Source organism: Acomys russatus, chromosome 6 (assembly GCF_903995435.1).
Source record: "Acomys russatus chromosome 6, mAcoRus1.1, whole genome shotgun sequence".
NCBI lineage: Eukaryota > Metazoa > Chordata > Mammalia > Rodentia > Muridae > Acomys > Acomys russatus.
In genome coordinates, this window is record NC_067142.1 from 45138530 (window position 1) to 45145968 (window position 7439).

Below are 7439 nucleotides of genomic sequence, written 5' to 3' on the forward strand. Positions count from 1 at the left end.
ACACACACACACACACAAAACTCACAAATAGATGCACATAAATGAGTAAGTAAATAGTATAAAAATACAATTGAGAAATATAACATCTATCCTTCTATGTAAGAAGAAAGTCACATGTTTCCAAGTGGTGTTGGTTTGCACAACATATTAACAATGACCACTTCTGTGAACTTAGACAGTATGTTATCTATTACTGTGCTAACCCACATGGTCCTGTATTTTATTTTAAAACAATGTGACCAATGGGAACAGGAAAGTGTAATCTGCTGGTTTCATAAGGGTGAAGGGCCTGGCTAAGGCTCTATTTCATCCCTAGAATTTAGGAAACAGTAGAAAGTATTCACTATATTTGATAATACAAAAAATATAATGAAAGATTAATTCAATCTAATTTTTAATTATATACATGTAAACTCAGCGAGACTGTGACCCTTAGTCAGAAGACCTGAACTAGTTCAAACCAAGCAAATATGTCAAGGTGAATGGGATGTAAATTCAAAGCTCACCCCTAGCCAAGTAGCAATTTGCAATTGAAAGTGCTGGAAAAAGAAAAATACTTTTCCTCTGGTGCCTCACATTTGACCATGTCCCCTGGAGGGGGAGACCTGGTGGCACTCAGAGGAAGGACAGCAGGTTAGCAAGAAGAGACTTGATACCCTATGAGCATATACAGGGGGAGGTAATCCCCCTCAGGAACAGTCATAAGGGAGGGGAATAAGGGGAAAATGGGAAGGAGGGAAGAATGAGAGGATACAAGGGATGGGATAACCATTGAGATGTAACAAGAATAAATTAATAAAAAAAAAAAAGAAAGAAAAAGAAAAGAAAAACACTTTTCTCAATGTACCTATATCAACCACAATCCAAGGCAGGCCCCAGGTCCAGAATTTAGTTGATCAATACAAAATGAAGGCTATATTTTGTTTTTAAGTGTGTGTTCACTTTTTTGTGCTTTTATGTCTCACTGTTGCTTGTTTGTTTTGACATTTGTTTTTTTTGTTGTTGTTGTTCCATGCTTCCCCCCCTGTTTGTTTGTTTGTTTGTTTGTGACAGAGGGAAGTAAAGAGTTCGGGACATGAGTTTAGTTATGTAGGTGGGATCTGATAGGAGTTATGGAAAGAGAAAGAATAGAATCAAAATATATTGTATGTGATAATTAATAAAATATATAAAAGGATGATATATTTTCACTAAATTAATCAGGCTGGCTTTAAATTTCTAACCTTTATTTCATTCTTCTGAGAACTGGGATTATAGGCATGTGTCACAGTGTCCAAAAGTGAAAGTTTTATTGCTATCAATCATGTACGCATTCGCTAATAAAGGGTGTATTGTCTGTTTTAAATGATTCATGTTATGATGAACTTTGCTTTACTGCATTGGGAATGCCTAGTCTCTAATAGCAATGATTTCATCAGGTATCTTACCAGCTGGAAATGTAGAATGTCATCTGGCCATTTGGTCATATAATCTGTGTAGTATTTACTAAAATATAATAAAGTAAGAGTAGAGAGACAGGAACAAACTCCCTTCCTATCAGTGCGTAGCTTTTTTGCCATGATACTAACATTTATAATATAATTAAAACTTAATATAGACACATTTAATCATATATTGGACAAAAAATATGCTATATAGCAGAAAAGTAGTATTTTGGTACATTTTGTATACACTTTCCTTATGTTTTCTCACATATACTACTACCCAATTAAAAAAATTGCTAAATAAGATTTTGTTGAAGTAAACACCATAGTATTACAATTCATTTTACAAATGTAATTCTCTCTGTGTTAATGAGAAAAGTAATTTAATAAAGGAACAAAATAGCATGCTTTTAATAAAATATAAGTCTTGCATTTCTATCTTTTAGAGATGTTATACGCATTAGAGAAATTATATGTGATATTTGGTAAAAGTTGCAGTCCTAAAGACATTAGAGCAACTTTATGGAGAAATCATTACCACATCAATACTTCTACATTTACAACTGTAAATTTCCCATAGTAATAGCATCAGTAGTAAGATACGTAACTTTGCTGATACTACGTTGGTTGGTAACCTGAGGGATGTGCTACAAAAAATTTCTTCAACCTCTTAGCCTTGGGAAATGAAAAATAAAGCAAAATAAAAAATGAGGCTTTTCTCAGAGACCTGTTCATCCATCCTAGTCTAGCCAAAAGCACATTTTTTTTTCTGATACAGTGCATATAAAAAATCTAATCCTATAATCATTTCTTATTTTAATTATAGAGGCCTTTAAGTTTCTGTGAGATATTTCAATGAGACATACAAATGACATGCTGATCATTTAGTGTTAGAGATTTCATGTCGTAATATGTCAAGGTAACTGTTGCTCTCATGGTCCAGAGCTGACATCAATTTTTGAATTAATATCCACTCTCTGATCAAATGATTTCTACTATTTGGTATGAATGGATAACAACACATATATTATCCAAAGTACAACACTTTATTTATCTTTTTTTCCTCTTTGGCGGTAGAAGTATTTGCAGGAATGCTTAGTGGTAGAGTCAAAATGAACTAGATGTAATAGATGTCTGCTTGTTTTAAATCAATTATTTGATCTCTTTATGACATTAGTTAAGCCCAAATAACATTTCTTACATAGGTTATTAACTACCTGCAATGTTTGGATGTAATGAATTTTAGGTATAAAGAAGATATAGTCTTGTTCAGTAGGGCTAAAGTAGGAACTAGTTTGAAATAAGATTTTTTTTTTAAATTCTAGTTTTTCACAATGTTATTGATAGAATTTAAGATTAGAACAGTATAGGATGCAAAAAAAAATCACATTTGATTCTTCAGTTTCTGACTTACTTGGTAATGTTCAAATATCTAATTGAATCCAAAGTAATAAATAAAATGGCTGTCAAACTACTGACAGTATAGTAGCCTGACTACTCATTGGATTAGGAAATCTAAAATAAATTTGCATAGGTGATATTATGTTGCTTCCATGGCTACTATATTCTTTGGCTCTAATAAAAATCTTCAGAAGTATTAGATTACTTGTGATAGATAAAAAAAAAAAATAGCATTCAAGTCCCACTAGAGGACATTAAGGAGAAAAGAAACATAAGCTATCAGACAGCATGGTGCTGGCATAGCACATCATTCTTAGTTTTGGTAAACGTTTACATGCAGAAGCACATTAAGTCTTATGGGCTCTGGCTTTTCCTTGCCTATACATTTCAGAGTAATGGCTTGAGGAATAAAATGCTCAAGAATTCAATAAATGTTGCTGCAAATTTCTCTAACATGCTGGATGAAGAGGTGATAAACCTTTCCCCTACTGAAGCCTTAAGATTGGATACTTATGACTGACAAGCCCTGTAAGAATTGGGGTTATGAAATTCCACTCACTCCTCTCCAAGATCTGAGTGTGAGGAAGGTAGGTATATAACTGTTACATTATAAATCAGTTGACAACAATAGAAACTCTGCAAAGGAAACTGTGATGTTGGGCTCATAGAAAATGTCCATAATGTTGCATTTTTATGTAAGTTATGGAGCTTCCATTAGGAAAAGTAGAATTTTTGTAATTCTTAAAATTAAATATAAATCATATCAGAGGTATTTATCAAATTTATAGCATTCATACTAAACTGAGGATAAATCCTTTAAAATATATGTATTGGATTTACTATGAAATGTGCTTATTCCAAGATCTTGAAAAGAAGAAAAATATTAGGGACCTTGGGAAAAGAAAACTGACAAAGACTTGTGGAATTTATAGGAAATCCACAGAAGATATACTAGTTTGTGTGTAACAATCATAGTTTTTTTTATTGCTTTACATATTGGAAATAATTTTTGTTAAGTAGTGAATTGTTTGTCACATAATTTGGAATGTTACATAATTCTGCTTCTTTAGGAAGAGCTAGACACAATGCTTACACTATCTCAGCATGTAGGGTACTAAAGTAGGGAAACTGCTATGAGTTTGAAGCTGAGTTGGGCTACGCAATAGTTCAAGGCCAGCCAAGGGAGACTCAGCAAAAAGAAATAAATTAATCATAGCAACTGTATACCTGGAATGAAAAATTCTTCTAATGTCTAAGAATTTTTAACTTATAATTTTCATATCAAATGAACAGTAGTAATACACAATATACACAGAACACTTACTTTAAATTTCTTCTGTTAAAGCTTTCTGTATAAAAATCATTTCAGTGTGATAAATATTAATCATGTGCTTTCCTCTCCCCCAGTCCCACTGAGATATACTGAAGATATTCCCAATTTTTTCCATTTCTTCCCAGACAACTTCATGTCCTCTCTTTCTCTTTTCTTTTCTCCTACCCTCCTCTCTCTCTCAAAACAAACAAACAAACAAACAAAAATCAAGCAAATAAAATACACAGAAAAAAAATTCAAAACAAGCAAAAGACCCAAAAGACGAGCAAGCTAAAAATGCCAAAACAAACATAATGAAACAAAAAGTCTGGTAATAAAACAAAACAAGTAACAAAACAAACAAACAAAACTTGGGTTTCATTTTGTGTCAGCCAGTTATCCCTGGGGCATGTAGGGTGCTCTGGAGCATTCTGGGTATATCCAGTGGCATTCCACTGGGGACAAAAAATGACTGTGTCTTTGCCAGCAGGTATACCTTGAAGACAGGCAGAAAAATTGTTTATTTATTATGGACGTGTTTACGGACGTATGTGTCAATGCTCTCATGTGGACTTCAGAGAAAAACATGCAGAAGTTGGTTTTTCCCTTCTGTTATGTGGGTTGTGAGGATTTAAATCATATCTTCTGGCTTGGAAACAAATGTCTTTACCAGCTCTGCCATCTTATCATCCCTGCTATCCTGTAATTTATGAAGCTATTGTAGGCCATGGAATTTGCTCCTTTAATTTATGTCTTAGCAATAATACTGCAAGTACTCATTTGACTCCTAGAGATTATTATGGAAAGTAGTCTTATGAGTATTATTTCTAAGATTTAGCACTGCTGACATAAAAAGTTGAGTCTGAAGAGGAAGTCATATATAATTTGTATTTTCATAAGATTTTGAGAAATAAAAGTAAAATTTATTTCTGTTGGGAGTGCTTTCGCAGGACTCATAGCAGTGGATTGGGCGGGGAGAACAGGTCTCACCATGGTGGTTCCTCATGGCAGGAAGCTTTTTGGATTGCAGATAGAGCTGTGTACTAGGAAATCGAGTGCCCAGGGGACAAATCAGTGTTCACCACTGTTGGGTATGCCTGGAGGGAACCCAGTGTGCAAGGACTTGGGTAGGAGGAGTCTCACCTGGTAGTCCCTAGTGAATGCAGGCATCTGGGAATGCAGGTAAAACTGTGGGTAGGGAAATGGATTGCTCAAGGGAGATGGCAGAACTTACTGCTGCTGGGCTTGCAGGGGGTTGCAGTATGTGTGTGGGCAGAACCCAGCAGGCAGGGAATTCAGGGGAAGAGGGGTCTCACCTGGCTGTCCTTGACAGCAGCAGCCCTGGGATTCAGGCTGAGCCATAGGGAAAGGTATGGAGTGCACAGGGGACTGATATTCCTTTTTTTTTTTTTTTTTTCTTTAAATAAAAATAAGAAAAAATAGTTTTTAAATTTATCTTTAATTTATATACTTACTTTATATCCTGATCATTGCTCTCTCCCTCCTCGTCTCTGGTTCCAATTTCACCCTCCCACTCTCTTCCCCTTATCCCCCTGAACTTCTCCCCAGAGAACTGGAGCCCACTCCAACAAAACAAATAACATTAGTACTGAGCTCATCTTTATCCACTGAGGCCAAGCAGGCAGCCCCATTAGGGGGAAGTGATGGAAAGGCAGCAGAGTCCATGTCACAGACAGCACCCACTCAATTTACTAGACGACTCATAGGAAGAACAAACTGCCCACTGATTACATATGTGTAGGGGGCCTAGATCCAGTCCATGCATGTTCTTCAGTTGGTGTTTCAGTCTCTACAAGCATCCATGGGCTTTATAGTATGAAGAATAAAGTGTACAAAGTCTCTTATATTTTGTTCTTTGTGTGTGCCTCTCTCTCTTTTTCCTGCTGTGAATGTGTGTGTGTGTGTGTGTGTGTGTGTGTGTGCGTGTGTGTGTGCTGGTCCTTATCTATAAAAATCATGTCATTCCAGCGTTATTAGGCTTCTTAATTGCTAAACATAAATGGTCACTAAGTACACACAGAGTAATTCCATTGATAAATAAGAAACTATGAGACTCAGTTTCTTAATCTTTCATGAAATCATGTGGACCACGTTCTAGGTCTTGAGTTTTTCTCCAAAATTTCATCAGGATAGTCATGGTAGTTCATCACCTGGTAGTACCTAATGACTGTAGGCCTCTGGGAATGCAAGTAGGACTGTCATGGGTAAATTTTATTTATTTATTTATTTATTTAATACTATTTTTTTATATGCACGGTTATAGTATTAGACACACACACATATAATAAGTTACCAACAACAAGAGGAACCATGAAACAATCAGGAATTATATAAATGTTACATTCCTAGTGTTTTAGCTCTTTGTATTTGGCAGCCTTGGAGAAAACATCTTTCCTATCTTAGTGCATCTAAAATCAGAATATAAATCAATATCTATCATATCTCATCATTATCAACTCAAAACATCTGTCTAGTCTAAAATTTATTTTACATGTATTTCTATTAAATATTTTATACTGAAGAAATGAACAAATTAGGTCATGAGCTATACATATTTCATTTAGAATTAAGGTTTACTATCACTAGAAAAATCATAGTCAAATGTGAAGGTACAATTCTTTCAAAATCTGTATTTTCCAAAACATTGATTGGCTTTGCCACCTTTATAAATATTTTTTTATTTTTGTTTTGTATGCATGTCTGTATCCTTGTATGACTTTGATTATATTTCTAATAAATATTAGAAGTCTGAAGCATAAAACAGGTATCTTTTAAAGTGATTTGTGAACCTCATGTTTGTGTTCTACAATGTACATATTCAATGTAATATTTTACAATTTTTTCTCTAAATAATAGTGTAAGTAGAAATGTTTCAGTACTATTTAATATTTTAAGTGCTGATATCTGTGTGGATTTGCTTTTTCACTACATATTTTAAACTATTTTGAGACTAAATTTTGCACCTTAATCAAACTTTCCTATGTTCTTCTTACATGAATCTGCTAGATTTTTAAATCATATATCATATATTTCACATAAGCAATTTAAAAGTATTGACATGAATGGGACTTTTGATGGTGGTTGACATATTTAGAATCACAGAGAAAAGAGTTTCAATGACAGATTGTCAAGAGCATCTTGTCCCAAGGGGATATTTGTAGAGGATTGTCTTGATAATGCTAACTGATATGGTGCCAACCTAAAAGCTGATGGCATCACTCCCCAGGTCTGTGTCCTGAATTGTGTAAGAATAAACACTGTAAGCTAAGTGCCGTGACATG